The following is a 24,757-nucleotide window of genomic DNA, read 5'->3' on the forward strand; positions in this document are numbered from 1 at the left end:
GTGTTCGGTTCATCCGACAACCTCCGTCCCGAAAAGCTCACCCTCCATATCGCCCCATTTAACAGTGGCCCTCAAGCACTACTGGGACGCGAAGCTTTCGCCTGCTTTAACGCAATACCACATTACGCGTCTCTTACGCTTAAAATGCTCGGTCCACGCGGCATAATCTCATTAAAGAGTAACTCCGAGTGTTCCTCGACCACGGAGAACGTGAGACTGCCTTGACAGCCACACACTAATCCGACCTTGCAGGTCAAAGCCCCTAAAAACAGGTCATTCAGACCTCGGACACGGTTAGGCGAGTCCGGCATAAATAAACAAGGGGCTTCCCAGCCGCATACCCCTTTACAAGGGGCCGCGCGTATAAACGATGAGAGCCAATAAAGCTCAACTTTATTCATCTTCAAAATTATACTTTATTTTAAATACATCTTTTGCACGAAATTTCTTCCAAACTAAGTCCTTCTCTTTTACAGATGAAGCACGTGCTACACCCGTCCAGGATACAGCACAACGGAGACACAGGCGCAGACGTGCAGCAGGGACCCATTGCAAGGATTCTTTTCAGATTAAGACCCTGCGTAAACCTTTCTTACTGTCTCTTGTCGATACACATCCCCTGGTTTCCTACCATAACCGAGGAGGAGGCTGGCGTTTTGGCATCGGTCGCGTCAAAAGTTCCCGCCTGTACTTGGACACTAGGGGCTTAGGGCATTGTTCTGTCCGGTATCATAAAGACCGAACACCTCAGGGAGTGTTCGGCGTCTCGAGTTAGGCCTTATATGCATCATCTCCGAATCATGTCTTTGGTCAAATGTTGGGTTTTCCTGGCTCCTGTGTTTTGCTGCCTTACGTTCCACTCCATCGGCTAACGCGGCACCAGGAGAACTACTGCGATTGTGCCCCGGTTCGGCCGGGCGAGCACCTCAGTAGAGAAAGCCGAAAACTGACTGTCATGATATAGCGAGAGACTGGTCAACCACTCGATCGACTATTGGAATGTTTAGAATTCCTACGCTTTGACGAAGGACCGCTTCCCAGTCAGGCACATACGCGCCCCGAGTTCGGAGAGCGTGGTGCCTCTAGGGGCTATATAGTAGCCCCACCATCGAGCTCCTATGGCTAAGTGAAAGTGATAAAACATTATAGTCTGGTTGCCTAGTTTGCTATGCTATCACCTCTTTTAAAGGACCAAGACGTTGGATTAAGTGTGAAAAAGCGCTTTTTTTGCAAACACCCCCGCACCATGTGCGTGGGGGCTGAAGCCAAAGACTGCCATCTTTCAGGTTATTCATACATATATGGCCGCACAGGAGATAGTTCAATACTTGAACGCGCAAGTATAAAAAGCCGTTGCATTATAAACATGATCTCATAAATCATACATGTCATTTAAACATAACATCTTTCGAGCACTGCGACTCTATTGAACGAGCGCCCTGCAGGACTTTCTCAAAATAGTGCTCGGCGGGTAATCGGCTTTTGTCCAAACCCCGGGATGCAACAGCGGTGGCATCCATCTCCGCCAAGTATGTCTTCACACAGGCGAGAGCCATCCGTGCACCTTCTATGCACGCCGATCGCTTCATCGCCTTGATATGCGGCACCGCCCCAAGGAATTGCTGCAACAAGCCAAAATAACTCTCAGGCTTGGTCCTTTCCGGCCACAGATGAGTGACCACATCCGTCATGGCAAGTCCGGACAATCTATTCAGCTCAGCCCACTCAACCAGCCAATCACTCAACAGAAGTGGACGCTCCGGACTATGGAATTGAGACCAAAAAAGCTCTTCCATTTCATGATCCTTCTGGCTTCGGAAGTGCACGACTGCGTCCGCCGCACTCGCCGCCAAATCCAGACAAGGATCCTCCGCACCGCACAATCGGCGCAGCTGAGCATACTTCGGATCCGTGAACTTCCTACGCAGCATAGCCCGCATCGCACTACGGGCATCCTTGGCTTCGGCGACGGCCTTCTTCAGGTCCTCTTGCTCCGCTTGGTGTTCTCTTTCAAGAACCTCATAGCGGTTGGCAGCATCTTTTAATTTCACGGCCATTCCGGCCATCTCCTCCCTGCTTCGGCGGTGAGCAGCCTTTTCGGCTTTTAGCTCTTCCGCTGCCTTCGAGGCAGCCGCATCACTTTTCCTGGCTTGCTCCTTGGCTCGATCAAGCTCTGCTCGAAGGTCTTCCATAGCAGCGGCACTATCTGCATCAAGCATACAAATTGTAAGGAACGGGCATCAGCTCCCTTACTAGGCGACTGCGGAGCAACCACCTACCCCGTGACTCATTAAGTCGTTTATTGACCAGCGCGATGTCCGCATCCGCAACATCGAGTTGCCTCTTTAGCTTGGCAAATCCATCAGTCTGGCTGGCCTCCAAACGTTTGGCCAACTGCATAAGAAAGGCGACCTTCTATAACTGAGATCATGATCCTCGGCACGCTATCGCTTTCGACAGCATACCAAGTCTCAGGGGCTACTATCTATACAGGGCGCACTCCATGTGCAAAACTGTCAAAAGGTATGTCATTTTTTGCGTACCTCAAACCCCGTCAACAAACTTCCGACGGCCTCATACAGCCCGCTCTCGGCGGATGAGATCCTTTTACTCACCGTACTCATTAATGTGCGGTGATCTTCTGAGATAGACGCCCTCTTGAGCAAATCTTGCAGCTCCACCGGTCGTACTCCAGTGGGTGCCGAACTCCCCGGCCCCGCCGAACTCGGGGAGACCCTCCGTGACGACACCTCAAGGTCGTCCGCCCCGCCCGACGGGGCAGCAGATGGAGGCATTTCGCTCTCCATCATCTCCGGACGAAGGTCCCCCGAAGATGATCTCTGCTGAGATGGGCTGAGATCCGAACTACAAGGCGAAATCTTCGGTTACCCTTAGAGATAAAGCAGGGGTGTCCCCTATTACAAAATTCCCTCTTTTTACTTATGGCTCGCTGGAGGGCTGATTCCTCTGAGGAGACAGTGCGGCCGGGGCTCTTCCCGGCACAGGACCTTCCGGTGCAGATTTCTTTCCCCGCTTTGGGGCCTTGGCCTCCGGGTCTTCAGAAGCGGTCCTCTTCACCCCCTGGAAGGAGGGACTCTCAATTCCCCCCTTACTGAAATCCTCCTTGGCAGAGGTGGTCGTTTCCCTGTGCCCCCCTTCGCCCTCCTCCGAAGGTGCAACCTCCAACAGTTTGATTAACATGGGATCCGGCATGGTCTGAGGGAGGGGGGTCGGACACCATATCAGTTTCCCTGCGCTATCCACTCCTGTCCAAGGAATAGCTGGTTAAAAGGCAAACCCATGATAAATAAATGGACAATGTGTCCGGACACAGGGCTACTTACTTGAGTATCCAGGCGATTGCAGCTTAGGCCAGCATCCTCGGTCAAGTCCGGACGCATCTCTTGCGATCCGAAGAACAGTTTGTACATCTCCACGGGCGTCAAACCCATGAAGGTTTGGAGAGCCCGTGGCCCCTCCGGATTAAATTCCCACAGGCGGAGGGGGCGACGTTTGCAGGCAGAAGGCGTCGAATCAGCATAACCTGTGCCACTACAACCAGATTGATCTCCCTTTCTTGGAGGCCTCGAATCCAGTCCTGCAACAGGGGTACGTCTTTGGACGGCCCCCAGTCAATCCCCTTGTTGACCCATGACGTCAGCCGTTGTGGAGGGCCCAGGCGAAAGACGGGCGGCGGCCTCTGCCTGCTGCCCCTAGGAGCGGTGATATAGAACCACTCCTGTTGCCACAAGCCGAGCTCCTCCTAAAAAGAGCCCTCAGGCCATGGAGCACCGGCCCTCTTGCTTATAACCGCCCCGCCGCACTCTGCCTGACGCCCCTCAATCATCTTCGGCTCCACGTTGAAAGTTTTGAGCCACAAGCCGAAGTGAGGGGTAGTGCGGAGGAAGGCTTCGCAGATGATAATGAATGATGAGATGTGGAGGATGGACTCCGGAGCCCAGTCATGGAATTCCAGCCCATAGTAAAACATGAGCCCCCTCACGAAGCGATCCATCGGGAAGCCTAAACCCCAACGGAGGTGAGACACGAACACGACGCTCTCGCCGAGCTCGGGAGTAGGAATAACTTGCCCTCGGGCAGGCAATATGCGAAATCTCGTAGGTTAAGTACCTGGCGTCTCTCAGCTTTAGCACGTCCTCTTCCGTGACGGAGGAGGGCATCCACCGACCTCGTAGGTCGGAGCCGGACATTGTCGAAGGTCGAAGGTACCCGAATCTGGAGCCCTGGGTGTTGGAACTCGGGGCGAGGGGCGGATTCGATTGAGGATTGAAGAAAAAGAACGGGCCTTGGTCTCATTATAAAGAGGAAGAATACCAAGAGCCGTCCCCATAACCGTTTGGAACCCGCCTTCGATGGAGGGGGCGTGGCAACGGGCGCGGTTGGGTTACCCACGTCCGTATTTATGAGAATCCCGGAATAAGGGGAACACGATCTCTGCTTCGACAAGACGACGTGCCAAGGAAACCGCTTCGCTAAACACGCTGAGGTGGTACAATAAAAACGATTCGAGTAAAGGCTTGGAAGTGGTGTGACGTCACGCCACAAAAATACGTCAGCAGATTGAACTTGTGTAATATTATTCTCTCTACGGTGGTACGTGGAATTTATTTTGCAGAGCCGGACACTATCCTGGTGTTCACAATCTTCTATAAATTATTCGGAGGAGGAACCCGCCTTGCAATGCCGAAGACAATATGCACGCCGGACTCGTCGTCATTAAAGCCTGGTTCAGGGGCTACTGAGGGAGTCCTGGACTAGGGGGTGTCCGGATAGACGAACTATCATCATCGGCCGGACTCCAAGACTATGAAGATACAAGATTGAAGACTTCGTCCCGTGTCCGGATGGGACTTTCCTTGGCGTGGAAGGCAAGCTTGGTGATACGGATATGTAGATCTCCTACCATTGTAACCGACTCTGTGTAACCCTAGCCCTCTCCGGTGTCTATATAAGCCGGATGGCTTTAGTATGTAGGACGAACAACAATCATACCATAGGCTAGCTTCTAGGGTTTAGCCTCCTTGATCTCGTGGTAGATCTACTCTTGTAACACACATCATCAATATTAATCAAGCAGGACGTAGGGTTTTACCTCCATCAAGAGGGGCCGAACCTGGGTAAAACATTGTGTCCCTTGTCTCCTGTTACCATCCGCCTAGACGCACAGTTCGGGACCCCCTACCCGAGATCCGCCGGTTTTGACACCGACAGCGAGCAGCCTCAAGAAAAACAGCAGCAGCTTAGAGCTGACCAATACTTGCTAGCCGATAGATGGACTGAAGTCCTTGCGGCCGAAGAGTACGAACTCAAACGCCCCTCCAAGAGCTACCCAAAGCGCAGGCTACTACCCCGATTAGAGGAGGAAGCACCTAAACCTACATCACCAGTGCACGACACAGCCGACCGGCCACCTCGTGGCCGCGACAGAGAGGCCTCTTGGCCATCCACTCAAGCTGCACCCCAGCGTCGCTCAAAAAATACCAAGGCACGGGGAAATGCGCCAGACCTGCGAGACATATTGGAGGACAAGGCAAGGCAAACAAGATTGATCTACGGATCGCATGGGCGCCCCATGACACGTGACGATAACCGTCATGCCGGATATGGCAAATATGGCCAGGCCGAACACAACAGACAAAGCACATTTGAGCTACGTCGTGATATAGCCCAGTACAGAGGCGCCGCACACCCACTATGCTTCACAGATGAAATAATGGATCATCAAATCCCCGAGGGTTTTAAACCCGTAAACATCGAATCATACGATGGCACAACAGATCCTGCGGTATGGATTGAAGATTATCTCCTTCATATCCACATGGCCCGTGGTGATGATCTACACGCTATCAAATACCTCCCACTCAAGCTTAAAGGACCAGCTCGGGATTGGCTTAACAGCTTGCCAGCAGAGTCAATTGGTTGCTGGGAGGATCTGGAAGCCGTATTCCTCGACAATTTCCAGGGCACCCATGTGCGACCACCAGACGCCGATGACCTAAGCCACATCATTCAGCAGCCAGAGGAATTGGCCAGACAATTCTGGACACGGTTGCTAACCAAGAAAAATCAAATAGTCGACTGTCTAGACGCAGAGGCCCTCGCAGCCTTCAAACATAACATCCATGACGAATGGCTTGCCCGACACCTAGGACAGGAAAAGCCGAAATCCATGGCAGCCCTCACAACACTCATGACCCGCTTTTGCGTGGGAGAAGACAGCTGGCTAGCTCGTAGTAATAACATGACCAAGAGCCCTGGTAATTCGGATACCAAGGACAACAATGCTTGGTCGCGTCGCAACAAGCACAAGCGCCGCATTAACGGCAACAATGCTGAGGATACGATAGTTAATGCCGGATTCAGAGGCTCTAAACCCGGTCAGCGGAAAAAGCCATTCAAAAGAAAAACTGAGGGCCCGTCCAGTTTGGACCGAATACTCGATCGCTCGTGCCAGATACATGGCACCCCCGAAAAACCAGCCAATCACACCAACAGGGATTGTTGGGTGTTCAAGCAGGCAGGCAAGTTAAGTGTCGAAAACAGAGACAAGGGGCTGCACAGCGATGACGAGGAGGAGCCCCGGCCGCCGAATAATAGGGGACAGAAGGGCTTTCCCCCACAAGTGCGGACAGTGAACATGATATACGCAACCCACATCCCCAAAAGAGAGCGGAAGGGTGCACTCAGGGACGTATATGCGTTGGAGCCAGTCGCCCCAAAGTTCAACCCGTAGTCCTCCTACCCCATCACTTTTGATCGAAGGGACCACCCTACTAGCATCCGCCACGATGGATTCGCCGCATTGGTTCTAGACCCAATCATTGACGGATTTCACCTCAATAGAGTCCTTATGGACGGCAGCAGCATCCTGAACCTGCTTTATCAGGATACAGTGTGAAAAGTGGGCATAGATCCCTCAAGGATTAAACCCACAAAGACGACCTTTAAAGGCGTCATACCAGGTGTAGAGGCCAACTGTACAGGCTCAGTTACATCCGAAGTGGTCTTCAGATCCCCGGATAATTTCCGAAGCGAGTAGTTAATCTTCGACATAGTCCCGTTCTGCAGTGGCTATCACGCCCTGCTTGGACGAACCGCATTTGCAAAGTTCAATGCGGTGCCGCACTACGCATACCTCACGCTCAAGATGCCAGGCCCTCGAGGTGTCATTACGGTCAATGGAAACACAGGACGCTCTCTCCGAACGGAGGAGCATACGGCGGCCCTCGCGGCGGAAGTACAAAGTAGCCTCTCAAGGCAATTCTCCAGTCCGACTATTAAACGTCCGGACACCATAAAGCGCGCCCGAAGTAACCTACAACAAGACCGCCTGGCATGTTCTGAGCAAGCATAGCAGTGCGGCCCCAACCCCAGCCCTCGCAAAATTGTGAAACCAGTACCAAGCGTACATAATTACGCTTAGGAAATACCATGGGCACAAGGGGAGGGGCACAACCACGGCACGCTCGAAATGCGGCTCAACCGCACTAGGGGCTCCCAATTTTGTCATTTCTTTTGTCTTACTTTCAGGACTCCACTCTTCGGAAGGTCTGTCCAGCAGTACAATCGTCGGACACACGATGCAACGGCCAAGGAGGCAGCAAGCTACGTCGAATGTCCAGGTGGTCTCTATAACGAGCTAAATACCTGTCTTACATAAAGTTTCACAGCTTGCCCCTGGAGGGGGACAAGTCAAATAATCACATCTGTTGCTTATCTCACTATTTGTATCGTTCTGCTTTCACAACAGCCTTTTAATAAGCAATACATAGCTCTTGTCTATTATTGCATTCATTTTTTATGTAAATATGTTCAGTTATGACATTATGCAACCGTACACTTTGGTACGGCCAATACACTAGGGGCTTAAGTACCCCAGAATATGGTGTGAGAAGTCTGAACACTCTCACGAGTGCGGCACCCCGAACTTATAGTATTATATGCATCGGCTCTGAATCATGTCTTGGGACAATAGTTGGGTTTTCCCGGCTCCCATGTTTTGGTACCTTATGTTCCGTTATATCGGCTAAGGTAGCGCTGGGAGAACTACTACGATTGTGCCCCAGTTGAGCTGGGTTAAGCACCTCAATAGAGAAAGCTAAAACTGATCGTCATGATAGGGCGAGAGTCGGTCGCTGTTCGAGAGGTTTTCGAGTCCCTAAAGACTTATGCCGCTTAGAGCGAGAAGCTGGCTTTGTCCAGCCTAGGCGTGGATATCGCCCCGAACTCGGTCTTCCAAATACTAGGGCTCGAAATTTAAAATTATAGAATTCTATGGCTAAGTGAGAGTGATAAAGCATTATAGTCTGATTGCCTTGTTCGTTGTGCTGAGCGCCTCCCTCGAAGGACCCAAGAATGGGAAAAAGAGCGCTCAGGTTTATCCCGAACACCCCAGCACTCGTGGCATGGGGGTAGAAGCCAACGACTCGCCATTTCTCAGATTTAATAAACGGCCGCACAGAAGGTAATATTTTAAATTCAAAATTTGTTGCTTAGCGCATATGAACAAGTTTTTAGCGCACAGGATAACACAAGCGAGTTTACTCAAACATTACATCCTTGGAACCCTCATTCACCACAAGGCAGGCACCCTTCAGGAGGCCCTCATAATACAACTCAGGCTTGCGATGCTCCTTCCCCTCCGGTGGCCCATCTGTCACCAGCTTCTCAGCATCCATCTTGCCCCAGTGTACTTTAACATGGGCAAGGGCCCTACGGGCGCCTTCGATGCATACGGAGTGCTTGATGACTTCAAGCCGTGGACAGGCATCCACCAGCCGCCTCACCAGCCCAAAGTAGCTCCCGGGCATGACCTCCCCAGGCCATAGCCGACCTATAAGGCCCTTCATGGCCTGTTCGGCTACCTTATGGAGCTCGACCAGCTGCTTCAGCTGGTCTTTCAAGGGCACCAGGTGTCCGGCCTCAACATAATAGGACCAGAACACCTTCTCCGTTGAGCTCCCTTCCTCAGCTCTGTAGAATGCGGCAGCATCGGACAAAATGCGGGGCAGATCTGCGAATGCTCCTGGAGAGCTCCGGACTCGGGTAAGTAACAAGTAATTCACTTTCACGTGCTTCCTTTGCATAAAGAATGCCTTACCCGCCGCTATCTTCTTCATCGCCTTAATTTCCTGGAGGGCTTTTTGGGCTTCGGCCTTGGCAGATTTGGCGCTCTCAAGGGCCGAGCCAAGCTCGGCCTCTCGAGTCTTTGAGTCAAGCTCCAAACTCTCGTGTTTTTTCACAAGAGCGTGGAGCTCTTGCTGCACTTCTGCCACCCGCGCCTCCTGCTTTTCTCGCTCGGTGCGCTCCACGGCCGAATTGTCTACGGCCTTGGACCAGCGCTTCCTTCAGGGTTGCCACCTCGGTTGTGGCCCTTGTAATACTCACGTTGGTTCCTGTTATTATTTGCAACCAGATCTTTTTATATACTTACATAAGGTATTACTTACCTTCCTTGTCCTCGAGCTGCTTCTTGGCAAGTCCGAGCTCATTCTCGACCACTTGAGGCTCTGCTTCAATGCACCGACCTCCGCAGTCAGTGCGCAGAGGTCACATAGCGCAGCCCTGCATTCCCATATTGACATACTTATGTTAGGACTCCTGCGTATATCTTTTAGATCCTCAGTCCGGCTTTTCTTTCTGAACACCAAAGTAAGCATCAGGGGCTATTGTCAATGTGGTAATATTTTTACATGTCATAAATACATAACTCAAAGCTTGTTAGAAGGCTGGCACAGGCTTCCGTCAGCCCACTCTTGGCGGACTGAACCTTCTGGATCACCACACTCATAATAGTGCAGTGCTCCTCGTCGATGGAAGCGCTGTTAAGCACCTCCAGCAAATTATCTGGTGCCTCCGGTTACACGGAGGTTAGCGGTGTCGTAGGCTTGCCCTTCTTACTAGGGGTCGCCTGCCGGACTCCGGAACCACTGAAGGTTCCGGTGCGGTATCCAGCCCAGGGCCGGACTTAGAGCCCTTTGGGGTTTCATCCCCTTTGCGCCTGGAGTCCGGGAGGTCGCCTTGCGGCGCCTCCGGGACCACCTCCGCCTGGCTTGGCCCCTTTTGGGACTCCACCTCGGCATCGTCCGTAGGGCGAGGGGAGGTAGCAGTCAGGAGTGAAAGACTATTCACATCCGATGAATCCAGGGATCCGCTCGACAAAGCGTCGAGCCGGGCCTTGGGCAGACTGCGTGATTATATTCGATGTCAGAAGATACTATGCAATAAAGGAACGCCATGAGTTATTCTGGTATCCGGATACTTACGATTTTGCCAGGGGCTTGGCCCTGGATGGCCACTCCTCTTCGCCGTCTTCGCCGTTGGTGGAGTAGTCCGTAGGAAGGGTCTTTCTCTTCTTGGACCCTTCGGACCCCCCAGTTGGGGCGGCCTTCCTTTTCTTTCCTCCCCCCGTTGGAGGGGGAGAGGCATCTTCTTCCTCCTCCTCGTCTCCGTGGGAGGACTGCGCTTCGGAGTCATCAGACGATGAATCCAACACCACTAGGCACCGGGAACTCTTTCGAGTTCATGTGGACTTCTTCTTGGCCTTCTTCTCCGGCACCATGTAAGGTGCCGGGACCAGCAGCTTCGCCAAGCTTGCATCTGCTGGGCCTTCGGGCAAGGGAGCCGGACAGTCAATCTGTCCGGACTTCTTCTGCTAGTCCTGTCAAAGGAACGGGAGCTTAGATCCCGCATAGAGTCAAACTATGAAAAACAAGTATCCCGTAAAGGGTAAAACAAGCTTACTACGCTGGCTTGGCGCTTCGCGCAGAATCCGTGATCCTCGGTAATGGGAGGGGGAACCTCGGCGCCCTTGAATAGCACCTTCCAGGCATCCTCTTGCTTTGTGTCAAAGAGCCTGGACAAAGTTTTGTGCTGGACCGGGTCGAACTCCCACAAGTTAAAAGCCCATCGTTGACACGGGAGGATCCGGCGGAGGAGCATGACCTGGACTACGTTGACAAGTTTAACCTTCTTGTCCACCAGGTTTTGGACGCAGGTTTGGAGTCTGGTCAGCTCTCCTGAATTACCCCATGATAGGCTCGTCTCTTTCTAGGAGGTGAGCCGTGTGGGGATGCCAGATTGGAATTCGGGGGCCGCTGCCCATTGAGGGTCACGTAGCTCGGTGATGTAGAACCACCCCGATTGCCACCCTTTGATGCTTTCCACAAAGGAGCCCTCGAGCCATATGACGTTGGGCATCTTGCCCACCATGGCGCCTCCGCACTCCGCTTGCTGGCCGCCCACTAACTTCGGCTTGACATTGAAGGTCTTCAGCCATAAGCTGAAGTGGGGCTTGATGCAGAGGAAGGCCTCGCACACGACGATAAACATCGAGATGTTGAGGATGAAGTTTGGATCCAGATCATGGAAATCTAGGCCGTAGTAGAACATGAGCCCCCGGACAAATGGGTGGAGTGGGAAGCCCAGTCCATGGAGGAAATGGGTGAGGAACACCACCCTCTCATGGGGCCTGGAGTAGGGATGAGCTGCCCCTCGTCTGGGAGCCGGTGCGCAACATCGTTGGACAAGTATCCTGCTTTCCTCACCTTTTTGATGTGCCCCTCCGTGACGGAGGAGGCCATCCACCTGCCTCCCGCTTCGGACATGGCTGGAGAAGGTTGAGGTGGGAAGTGCGGACTTGGGTGCTGGAGCTCGAGTGCGCGGAAATGGATAAGCGAAGGAGGAAGAAGGCGTAGATGAAAAAGGTGGATCCTTATCCCCTTATATGGGCGGACGAAATTATGTGCCCCCACCAGCCTGGTAAAACTCGCTTATCTCCCAAGCGCAGTGATTAATGGCACGGTTGGGTTACCCATGCCCGTCTTGATGAGAATCCCGGAATAAGGGACACGGTCTCTGCTTCGACAAGACGTGCCAAGGAAATCACCTCGCTAAACGCGCAGGAGCGGGACAATAAAACAATTCGAATAAAGGCTTGGCCGTGGCATGATGTCACGCAGCGGAATACGTCAGCAGATTAGATTTGTACAAATATTATTCTCTCTACGGTGGTATGTGGAACATATTTTGCAGAGCCGGACACTATCCTTGTGTTAAAAATCTTCTATGAAGTATTCGGAGGAGGAACCCGCCTTGCAATGCGGAAGACAATCTGCGCGCCGGACTCATCGTCATTGAAGCCTGGTTCAGGGGCAACTGAGGGAGTGACGGATTAGGGGGTGTCCGGATGACCGGACTATAACCTTTGGTCGGACTCCTGGACTATGAAGATACAAGATTGAAGACTTCGTCCCGTGTCCGGATGGGACTTTCCTTAGCGTGGAAGGCAAGGTTGGCGATAAGGATATGTATATCTCCTCCCATTGTAACCGACTCTGTGTAGCCCTAGCCCTCTCCGGTGTCTATATAAACCGAAGGCTTTTAGTCCGTAGGACGGACAACAATCATACCATAGGCTGGCTTCTAGGGTTTAGCCTCTCTGATTTCGTGGTAGATCTACTCTTGTACTACCCATATCATCAATATTAATCAAGTAGGAGTATGGTTTTACCTCCATCGAGAGGGCTCGAACCTGGGTAAAAACATCGTGTCCCTTGTCTCTTGTTAGCATCCGCCTAGACGCACAGTTCGGGACCCCCTACCCGAGATCCGCCGGTTTTGACACCGACAAGGACCCTTTTCATCAAATCTGATCCGACTAAGGTGGGAGAGACTGGCACCCGCTAGCCACCTTATGCAACAAGTGCATGTCAGTCGGTGGAACCTGTCTCACGTAAGTGTACGTGTAAGGTCGGTCCGGGCCGCTTCATCCCACAATACCGTCGAAACAAGATAGGACTAGTAACGGTAAGCATATTGAACAAAATCAACGCCCACAACAACTTGTGTTCTACTCGTGCACGGAATCTACGCAATAGACCTAGCTCATGATGCCACTGTTGGGGAACGTAGCAGTAATTCAAAATTTTCTATGCATCACCAAGATCAATCTATGGAGAGACTAGCAACGAGAGAGAGGGGAGTGCATCTTCATACCCTTGAAGATCGTGATGTGGAAACGTTACAAGAACGCGGATGAAGGAGTCGTACTCGTAGCGATTCAAATCGCGGAAGATCTGATCTAGAGTCGAACGGACAGCGCCTCCGTGTTCAACACACGTACAGACCGGGGACGTCTCCTCCTTGATCCAGCAAGGGGATAGGAGAAGTTGAGGGAGAACTCCGACAGCACGACGGCATGGTGGTGGTGGAGCTCGTGGTATTCCTGCAGGGCTTCGCCAAGCACTATAGAGGAGGAGGAAGAGTTGGAGGAGGGAGGGGCTGCGCCAGGGGAAGGGTTGTGGCTGCCCTCCCACCCCCTCACTATATATAGGGGAAAGGGGAGAGGGGGCTGGCCCCTCTAGATGGATCTAGAGGAGGGCGGCGGCCAGGGGAAACCCTAGATGTGTTTGGGCGCCCCCACCCCCTAGGAAACTTGCCCCCCAAGCCGGGAGGGGTGGCTGCCCTAGGGGTGGCGCCCCCACCTCTCCAGGTTACGTGAGATGGGGTGGGAGGGGCTCTCAGACCCTTAGTGGGCTGATGTGCCCCCTCCCCTAGGCCCATAAAGCCCCCCAACGCTTGTCGGGGCCTCCGAAACCCCTTTCGGACACGCTGGCCATAGCCTGGTACCCCTGGAACACTTCCGGACTCCAATACCCTTCGTCCAATATATCGATCTTCGCCGCCGGACCATTCTGGAACTCCTCGTGATGTTCGGGATCACATCCGGGACTCCGAACTACCTTCAGTAAGCACATACTATTTCCCATAACAACTCTAGCATCACTGAACCTTAAGTGTGTAGACCCTACGGGTTCGAGAACCATGCAGACATGACCGAGACGTTCTCCGGCCAATAGCCAACAGCGGGATCTGGATACCCATGTTGGCTCCCACATGTTCAATGATGGTCTCATCGTATGAACCACGATGTCAAGGATTCAATCAATCCCGTATACAATTCCCTTTGTCAATCGACATGTTACTTGCCCGAGATTCGATCGTCGGTATCCCAATACCTCGTTCAATCTCGTTACAGGCAAGTCACTTTACTCGTTCCATAATGCATGATCCCGTGACTAACTACTTAGTCACATTGAGCTCATTGTGATGATGCATTTCTGAGTGGGCCCAGAGATACCTCTCTGTCATACGGAGTGACAAATCCCAGTCTCGATTCGTGCCAACCCAACAAAAACTTGCGGATACCTGTAGTGCACCTTATAGCCACCCAGTTAGGTTGTGACGTTTGGTACACCCAAAGCATTCCTACGGTATCCGAGAGTTGCACAATCTCATGGTCTAAGGAAATGATACTTGACATTAGAAAAGCTTTAGCAAACGAACTACAAGATCTTGTGCTATGCTTAGGATTGGGTCTTGTCCATCACATCATTCTCCTAATGATGTGATCCCGTTATCAATGACATCCAATGTCCATGGCCAGGAAACCATAACTATCTATTGATCAACGAGCTAGTCAACTAGAGGCTCACTAGGGACATGTTGTGGTCTATGTATTCACACATGTATTATGGTTTCCAGTTAATACAATTATAGCATGAACAATAGACAATTATCATGAACAAGGAAATACAATAATAACCATTTTATTATTGCCTCTATGGCATATTTCCAACATCTCCTACCTCTAGTTGACTACCTCTTCCATCCCTAAGCTCCATTGTTGCTCCAAGCTCCATTTTCGCCCTGTGTCTGTCCCTAGCCAATCAAACTTGTTGATTTGCTCGGGATTGGTTGAGGAGGCCCCGATCTACACTTCCACCAAGAGAAATTTGATTCCCCCCACTAATCCCTAGCGGATCTTGTTACTCTTGGGTGTTTGAGCACCCTAGACGGTTGAGGTCACCTTGGAGCCATAGTCCATTGTGGTGAAGCTTCGTGGTGTCGTTGGGAGCCTCCAATTAAGTTGTGGAGATTGCCCCAACCTTGTTTGTAAAGGTTCGGTCGCCTCCTTCAAGGGGACCAATAGTGGAATCACGACATCTCGCCTCCTTCAAGGGTGTGAGGAGATTACGATGGCCCTAGTGGCATCTTGGGGAGCATTGTGCCTCCACACCGCTCTAACGGAGACGTACTTCCCCTCAAAAGGAAGGAACTTCGGTAACACATCCTCGTCTCCACCGGCTCCACTCTTGGTTATCTCGTGCCTTTACTTGTGCAAGCTTATTTGTGTTGTATCCCTTGCTTGCTTTTGTTCTAGTTGTTATTGCATCATATAGGTTGCTCACTTAGTTGCATATCTAGACAACCTACTTTGATGCTAAGTTTACGTTGGTAAAGAAAAGTCTAAAAAGTGTTAGTTGCCTATTCACCCCCCCCCCTCTAGTCAACTATATCGATCCTCTCGATGGGCTTCCTCAAATTGCCTTAGGTCTTCATGAGCAAGCAAGTTGGATGCAAACCCACTTAGTTTCTTTTGTTGAGCTTTCATAAACTTATAGCTCTAGTGCATCCGTTGCATGGCAATCCCGACTCACTCACATTGATATCTATTGATGGGCATCTCCATAGCCCATTGATATGCCTAGTTGATGTGAGACTATCTTCTCCTTTTTGTCTTCTCCACAACCACCATTCTATTCCACCTATAGTGCTATGTCCATGGCTCACACTCATGTATTGCGTGAAAGTTGATTTTTTTTAGGATACTAAAGTATGAAACAATTTCTTGGATGAAAACGGGGTTGTGCATGATTTAAATATTTTGTGTGATGAAGATAGAGCATAGCCAGACTATATGATTTTGTAGGGATAGCTTTCTTTGGCCATGTTATTTTGAGAAGACATGATTGCTTTGTTAGTATGCTTGAAATATTATTGTTCTTATGTCAATATTAAACTTTTGTTTTGAATCTTATGGATCTAAACATTCTTGCCACAATAGAGAATATTACATTGATAAAGATGTTAGGTAGCATTCCACATCAAAATTTCTGTTTTTATCATTTACCTACTTGAGGACGAGCAGGAATTAAGCTTGGGGATGTTGATACGTCTCCAACGTATCTATAATTTTTTATGTATTCATGCCATGTTTATAATATTTTTTACATGCTTTTGGTATGATTTGGTTAGAACTAACCCGGACTGATGCAGTTTTCAGCAGAACTACCGTGGTGTTGTTTGTGTGCAGAAATAAAAGTTCTCAGAATGCGCTGAAAATCAACAGAGTTTTTTTGGGAAAATATAAAAAATACTGGAACAAAAAGTTATCGGAGAGGAGTCCCGTGGGGCTCATGAGGGTGGAGGGCACCCCCCTAGGGCGCGCCCCTGTGCCTCGTGGACACCTCATGGGTCCTCCTGACTTGTTCTCAACGCCAAACCCTCCTATAAATACAGAAACCCCCGAAACATAACCTAGATCGGGAGTTCGGCCGCTGCAAGCCTCTGTAGCCACCAAAAACCTCTCGAGAGCCCGTTCCGGCACCCTGCCAGTGGGGGAATCCATCTCCAGTGGCCATCTTCATCATCCCAGTGCTCTCCATGACGAGGAGAGAGTAGTTCTCCCTCGGGGCTGAGGGTATGTACCAGTAGCTATGTGTTTGATCTCTCTCTCTCTAGTGTTCTTGATATGGCATGATCTTGATGTATCGCGAGCTTTGCTACTATAGTTGGATATTATGATGTTTCTCCCCCTCTACTCTCTTGTAATGTATTGCGTTTTCCCTTTCAAGTTATCTTATCGGATTGAGTCTTTAAGGATTTGAGAACACTTTATGTATGTCTTGCATGTGTTTATCTGTGGTGACAATGGGATATCACGTGATCTAGTAGATGTATGTTTTGGTGATCAACTTGTGGGTTCAGTGACCTTGTGAACTTATGCATAGGGGTTGGCACATGTTTTCGTCTTGACTCTCTGGTAGAAACTTTGGGGCAGTCTTTGAAGTTCTTTGTGTTGGTTGAATAGATGAACCTGAGATTGTTTGATGCATATCGTATAATCATACCCACGGATACTTGAGGTGACATTGAAGTATCTAGGTGACATTAGGGTTTTGCTTGATGTGTGTCTTAAGGTGTTATTTTACTACAAACTCTAGGGCTGTTTGTGACACTTACACAAATAGCCCAATGGATTGATCGGAAAGAATAACTTTGAGGTGGTTTCGTACCCAACAATAATCTCTTCGTTTGTTCTCCGCTATTAGTGACTTTGGAGTGACTCTTTGTTGCATGTGGAGGGATAGTTATATGATCCAATTATGTTATTATTCTTGGGAGAACTTGCACTAGTGAAAGTATGAACCCTAGGCCTTGTTTCGAAGCATTGCAATATCGTTTGCGCTCACTTTTATCGCTTGCTACCTTGCTGTTTTTAATTTCCAGATTACAAAAACCTATATCTACCATCCATATTGCACTTGTATCACCATCTCTTCGCCGAACTAGTGCACCTATACAATTTACCATTGCATTGGGTGTGTTGTGGACACAAGAGACTCTTCGTTATTTGGTTGCAGGGTTGTTTGAGAGAGACCATCTTCATCCTACGCCTCCCATGGATTGATAAACATTAGGTCATCCACTTGAGGGAAATTTGCTACTGTCCTACAAACCTCTGCACTTGGAGGCCCAACAACATCTACAAGAAGAAGATTGCAAAGTAGACATCACTGCGGTGGCGTCGGCCATGGTGGGGAGAGAGCGAGAGAGAGGCACAGGGGGTAGAGTGAGGTGTTGGGGAGGTCGGGCGATGAGGTGGAACTCATCCACACGTCCAGCAGCTCAGCGGCAAGCAGGTGACGGCGTGGCGAGCTCGGGCATGCCGGCGCTCTCCTCTCTGCCTGCCTGGCGAGAGGAAGCAGCTGACTAGCCATGGGCCAACACAGTGCTGGGCCGCCAGGTAAGTTAGGCCAGGTGAGTTTTTTTCCTTTTTATTTTTGTTTTCTTTTTCTTAAGTAACTTTGTGGCTTTAATTAAAATACTAAAACAAACCCAAAAATCATGAAACTTCTCAAGCCCACTGTTTGGATTATTTCCAACAGTAAACATTTTAGTTCATGATTATTTGGACATTTAAAATATTATATAGCATTTAAACGCCCAAAGGCAAATAGAGTATGATTTAATTCAGTGACCTAATGTTGTCCTAGAAAATTGTGCACCATATTCGTCAGAGGTTCTAGACCAAGGCAAAGAGATGAACATTCTAGAAGGTCATTTCAGGTTCATTGAAAAAGATTTTAGTAAACCCTAGTTCGATTAAGTGGTGCTTGGGGTTTCTATCATCCCCATTTCAACTTTCTTGAAAAGTAAACATGATGCAGTCACTCTAATGCATGCACTGACTAGGGTTGTGACCATTGAACCTTGAGAAACTTGATGTTATGGCGTCGAGTGGTATGCTCGGCTTGATCAAGAATACGAATAGTATATTGCCGATATGTGAGATTATCTTGGAGATCAAGTGTTTCGTGGTCCACTCAGTGGATAGGATCCGAGAAGCAACACGTGAGTTGAGAAACGTGAAAGATGTCATGAACTCTGGAGAGGTGTGGAGGTAGTTCCAATTGGTAGGCAACTTCTCCTCGTTTGGCAAGAATGTGAAAGGGCCCAATGTAGTGAGGAGTCCATTTGCCCGTGATACCGAAGCGATGGGTTCCCTTCAGAGGAGTAACCCGAAGGTAAGCCTTCTCGACAACTTCAAAATTCATGGCCTTATGTTTACTTTTCATGAACAATGTGAACTTGCTCTTCTGCTTGCTGAATCGTATCCGGGCCAAAGAATTGTCTTTCCCCGGTTTCTGACCAGTTAAGAGGCGTTCAACACCTTCGTCCATAGAGAACTTCAAAAGGGGCTTTGCCCAAGCTAGATTGATAGCTATTATTATAAGCATATTCGACAAATGGAAGGCATTTCTCCCAATCCATTCTGAATGATTTAACAGAAGCTCGGAGCATATCTTCTAGAATTTGATTAACGCGTTCTACTTGACCACTTGATTAAGGGTGGAAGCCGGTGCTAAAGGAGAGACGAGTTCCCATAGCATTTTGGAAACTTTGCCAAAATCGAGAGGTGAAGAGACTTCCACGATCTGAGTTAATCTCCAATGGAACACCACGAAGAGACACTATTCGAGAGAGATATAGATCTGTTAGCTGGCTAGCGGTTATACTCTCTCGGACAGGCATGAAATGGGCTACTTTGGAAAGGCGATCCATGACGACGAAGATAGCATTATTCCCTCTCTTGGTCCAGGGAAAACCGGTGATGAAATCCATATCGCCTTATCACATTTCCATTCAAGAATAGCTAAAGGTTGAAGGGTGCCAGCAGGCCATTGATGCTCTGCTTTAACACGACGACAGATGTCGCAACTAGGAATATACTAAGAAATTTCTCTCTTCATCCTAGTCCAACAGAACCTCTGGCGTAGGTCCTGATACATTTTAGTACTACCGGGATGAATGGTGAGAGGATATTCATGAGCTTCCCTAAGGATCAATCGCATCAGGTTTCATACCTTGGGAACCACTAAGCGGTTTCCGAAGTACACGACACCTTGATCATCAATGGAGAAACAATCCGCAACTCCTTTCTTGATGTTTCTCTTGATATGGGAGATTCCTGGATCTACCTTCTGAGCTTTGATGATCTGATCCGAAAGGGTAGGTTTCGCCACCAAGGTAGAAAGGAATCCTTGAGGAACAATGTGAAGGTTAAGCTTCCAAAATTCCTCATGGAGAAGTGGTTAACTTTGTTGTAACATCACATTCTTACAATAAGATTTATGACTTAGTGCATCGGCCATGACATTGGCTTTTCCCGGGGTGTAAGTTATTCCTAAGTCGTAATCTGTGATCAACTCGATACAACATCTTTGCCTGAGATTCAAATCCGGTTGGGTGAATATGTATTTCAGACTCTGGTGCTCGGTGAATATTTCACAATGATTACCAAGAAGGTAATGTTGCGAGGTTTTGAGTGCATGGACTACACCTGCAAGCTCTAGATCATGTGTAGGATAGTTTTCCTCATGCGGATGCAACTGCCATGAAGCATGGGCAATTACATGACGATATTGCATGAGTATGCAACCTAGTCCTTGTCGCAAGGCATCGCAATAGATAACAAAGTCCTTGGAAAAATCTGGTGCTACCAGTACGGGAGAAGATGCCAGGCGTCTTTTCAGTTCCTGAAAACTGTGCTCGCACTGTGGAGTCCACTCGAACTTTTTATCTTTCTTGAGGAGTTCAGTTAGAGGTTTAGCAACCTTGGAGAAGTTCTCGACAAAGCGGCAGCAGTAACTCGCTAAGCCAAGGAAACTAAGAACTTGCTTGACCAATTCAGGTGGAGTCCAATTAAGAACGGCATGAACTCGCTCGGGATTAACAGCAATACCCTTACCAGAGATTACATGGCCTAGGTATGTCACTTCTGGCAACCAAAATTCACATTTAGAGAATTTGGCATAAAGGCGATGCTCTCAAAGTTTCGTCAATATTAGCCTTAGATGCTCGGCATGTTCTTCCTCATTCTTGGAGTAGATGAGTATATCATCGAGGTATACCACGACGAATTTATCTAAGTACTCCATCAAGATCGAGTTCATTAACCGAGAGAAGGTGGCTGGGGCTTTGGTTAAACCGAAGGACATGATGGTGTACTCGTATTGGCCATAACGAGTAACAAAGGCCATTTTGGGAATGTCCCCGTTCTTGATTGAGGAAACACTGAGGATCCAGCGAGCTAATCATACAGGTCGTCGATCCTGGGGAGCCGATACTTGTTCTTTATGGTGACCAAATTGACGGGTCGATAATCTACAACCATCTGATTCGTACCATCCTTCTTCTTGACGAAGAGGACGGGACAAGCCCGTGGAGAAGATCTAGAATGGACGAAACCCTTTTTCAAGGACTCATCGAGTTGTTTCTTGAGTTCAGCTAGTTCTAGGGGTGCCATCTTATAGGGTCTCCTAGAGATTGGCATAGTTCCTGGGACAAGATCTATCACGAATTCGACACCCCTGTCAGGTGGAACACCTGGCAGTTCTTATGGAAGGACATCTGGGAAATCACGGACTACCAAGACATCTTTGAGGTCTGGTAGAGGACTAGCATTAAGGGAGTAGAGCTGACGCTCAGACACTCGGGTTAAGACATTGACTACCTTGCCCGATGGATCTATAAGTTGAATAGTCCTAGAGTAACAATCAATCTTAGCATGATGGGCTGTCATCCAGGTCATACCCAAGATGATATTTATGTCCGAGGATTTGAGAGTTATCAAAGATGCAAGGAAAACAAGTATGTCGACTTGAATTTCATTCCCATTGATTACTCTAGAAGTTTGCCAATCCCGAGGTTTGAATTACCATGGAAGTGGGCATATCACAAAAGCGGTGTTGTGCAAACGAGCATAGCCCTCGGATATAAATGATTGAGATGCTCCAGTATTGAAAAGAACAGATGCGGGATGGCAATTAACAAGAAGCGTACCAAGAACGACGTTGGGATCATCCTGAACCTGTTCAGCTGAAACACAGTTCACATGGCCACGTGCAGAGGTGGTTGGATTGGTGTAATACACCTTCCCTGTTGGCTTGCCACGGCCAACAAACTTTCCGGACTGATTGGGGTTGTTGTTCTGGGGACACTCTCGCATGTAGTGACCCGGTTCTCCACACTTGAAGCATGTCAAGGTGTTGGTGCGTGGAGGAGCATTAGCGGCTGATCCACCATAAGTCTTAGGCAGTGCATACTGCTGGGTTGGGCGAGGCGCCTGATAGCTAGGATGGCCTCGGAGTGAACGTGGGTGGCAGACTTGTGTTTGGCACCCACACCCGGCGCTTTTGAGAGCCAGAACCGGATGAGGAACCAGTGTCATGGGTTGCTTGCATGTAGATTCAAAGTCAGTTTGACCTGTCTCAACACTGATAGGCTTGTTCACTAACTTCTAGAAGGAAGAGCATTCGTGCAGTCGAAGAACATGGCGAAGCTCAAGGCTGAGTCCCTTGCGGAACTTCGCCTGCTTCTTGGCATCGGTGGACACTTCTTCAGGTGCATAGCGTGCTAGATTACCAAACTCTCTGATGTATGCATCCACGGTCAGCCTGCCCTGGGTGAAGTTGCAGAACTCCTCCCTCTTACGATCCATAAGACCTTCCGGGATGTGATGCTCATGGAAAGCCTCGCTAAAGTCTGCCCAAGTGGTTTCCTGGCCAGCTGGGCGCATGGCCTCGTAATTTTCCCACCAAAGGCTGGTGGGGCCCTCAAGATGATAAGCAGCGTAAGTGACCTTGTCAGCTTCGGCTACGTGCGCAGAACATAGCTTGTGGGTGATGCTGCGGAGCCAATCAGCCGCATTGAGAGGCTCGACCAAATGATGGAAGGTTGGTGGGTACATCTTGATGAAGTCATTGCGAGACACCAAGTCGTTCCTCTGGTAATGTGCAGTGTTCTGCTCAATGCGTTCCAGCAAACGGTTGGTATCATGTTTGTTCCTTTCAGCCTACAACATGACCTCAGCCAAGGAACATGGATGAGGCAGATTCCCATCGCTAGCCCCACTGGCTTCACCCTGCTCCAGGGCAGCAGGGGTGCTTCGGGAGTTGACCATCCTAGGAAAACAAAACAGCGGTTTAGACAAGGATGGCAAAACTCTGACATAGGAGTGAAGAATGTAATGGATGACACGAAATGCAGAGATGTTCATTTGTACGACATGGTACTACAGAAACTGCCATATATATACCATCGGTCATACACACCATACATTGTTTAGTACAAGCCCAAGCTGAAGTACAACTGCGGTGAAAGAAAGATTACATCTCATCGGAAGCATTCCAAGCTCCTATACATTATTTTTCTACACCTCTGGAATTCAGTACACACTAAATCATATTCCACCAGACACGTAGGACTGTGGAGATACAACTATTACGTTACTACTAGTGCCATGATCTAGCTCAGTCGTCTCCGTCTCCGTAGTAATCTTTATAAAGATTACCCGCGTAGCCTAGAAGTGGAACATGCGGGTCTGGAAACTCCTGGTCATGTGGGGCCTATGGACCACAAGGACTTGGATGAGGCATTGGTCCCACGAACGGTGGCAGACGATGCCCACGTCGAGGTGTGACACCTCCAACATTAGGATAGTCCATGTGAGCTGGCAGACGAGTGCGTACGGGGTACAGATCCCGCATATCAAGATAACCAGTCTGCACGGCGGGTCCAAGCCATGTCAGAGTGGCCTAGTGGTCCGCTCGAGTGTTGTACGGCTCCATGCGAAGGGCGCGGTTCTCACGGTTCCTTTCTTCCAACATCTTTGTGGTGATACGAAGGCGCGGCTCCTCATGAGTAGCGTCAGCATAAAGGCCAGTGTAATAACCCTCCTGACCAGTGAGTGCTGCTGGCAGATAGCATGCCCGGCTTGAATGATAGTGACCATGGAGTAAGCAGCATCCTGGATGGACATCTCCAGAGTAACTCCGAGCCCGTAAGACCAATGAACGGGGTCGGTAGCTCCGGGGTAGGAAGGAAATACCCTCACTAAGAATATATACTGACTCTGATTAAAATCTCGATATTGCTCTTCAACGTATACTCTGGATACCATCGATAGCATGTCTCTGTCATCACATAGACCAGCATGGCCGTCTGCCCAGGCACGTCAATGCACCGAGTCAGACGTGCCACCTGGTGTGTGGTGTGGGAAGCCATCTGAAACACGAAATAATGCAAAGGCATTAGAATTTCTAGTAGAAATCGAACATCATAATGGTTGTAAATGCTAAAAAATAATTTTGAGACATTTTGCAAATAATTTCATAGTCACTCAACAACATCATAACAAGGTTCTGGGTCCAACTAACAACATACTGAAGTAGTAGAACTAGACTGGGGCTTGTACACAAAAATCCTATAAGTTACTACGGATTAGTAACACGTGGACCTGATAGAGAAAGATCCTAGTCCTTAACCCCCGTGGAAAGAATGGACTTACTCCGATCAGAATGTTATGAGGTAAAGGAGTAAAAAAAGCCTTACGTTCCATCCCACAATCAATTCCCCTAGATATAACTAAAGCATTTCTAGACTCGACATCGACCAGTTTGGCTTGAAGAACCTACATGTAGTCCGGCTCTAATGCTAACACTATTAGGACCCCGATTCTAAGCCACACTGATCTAACATGTAACACATCATATCACTTTGTGGCCTCACGCACTGTATCCCCACGGGTGCCACCTTACCTGGCCCGGGACCGTTTGTGCCTTTTGGCTCACGTATATGATAGTGTTGCTAGCATCCATACACTACTAGGAAAATGCTTATAGGTAGACATTTAGCAGTAGCGTTGGTTAGATACCCATCGCTACTGCTATTTAGCAGTAGCGCCGGCCAGCACAAGCGCTCCAAGTGCACGTTATCAGTAGCGCTGGATTTCACAGCCAGCGCTACTGCTAATGGGCCATGCTCTCGGACCCCCGTTGCAGCTTTAGCTATAGCGCTAGGCCGCCTACCCCGCGCTGCCGCTAAGCCCACTCTCTGCTTCCCCCCGTGCCGGCCCGCGCACCACCCCTCCCCTCACTCACACTCACACGCTCACACTAGATCGAATCCCAATCGTCCCCCGATCCATCCGCTGCCCCCGCATCCTACTCCGGCCGCCCTCCCCGGCGTCGGCCCTCCTCCACTGCCCCCTCCCCCCCGCACCGGCTCTCCTCCCCTGCTGGCCGCCCCCCCACACCGGCCCTCCTCTCCT

The sequence above is a fragment of the Triticum aestivum genome, chromosome 3B (assembly GCF_018294505.1).
Source record: "Triticum aestivum cultivar Chinese Spring chromosome 3B, IWGSC CS RefSeq v2.1, whole genome shotgun sequence".
Classification (NCBI taxonomy): domain Eukaryota; kingdom Viridiplantae; phylum Streptophyta; class Magnoliopsida; order Poales; family Poaceae; genus Triticum; species Triticum aestivum.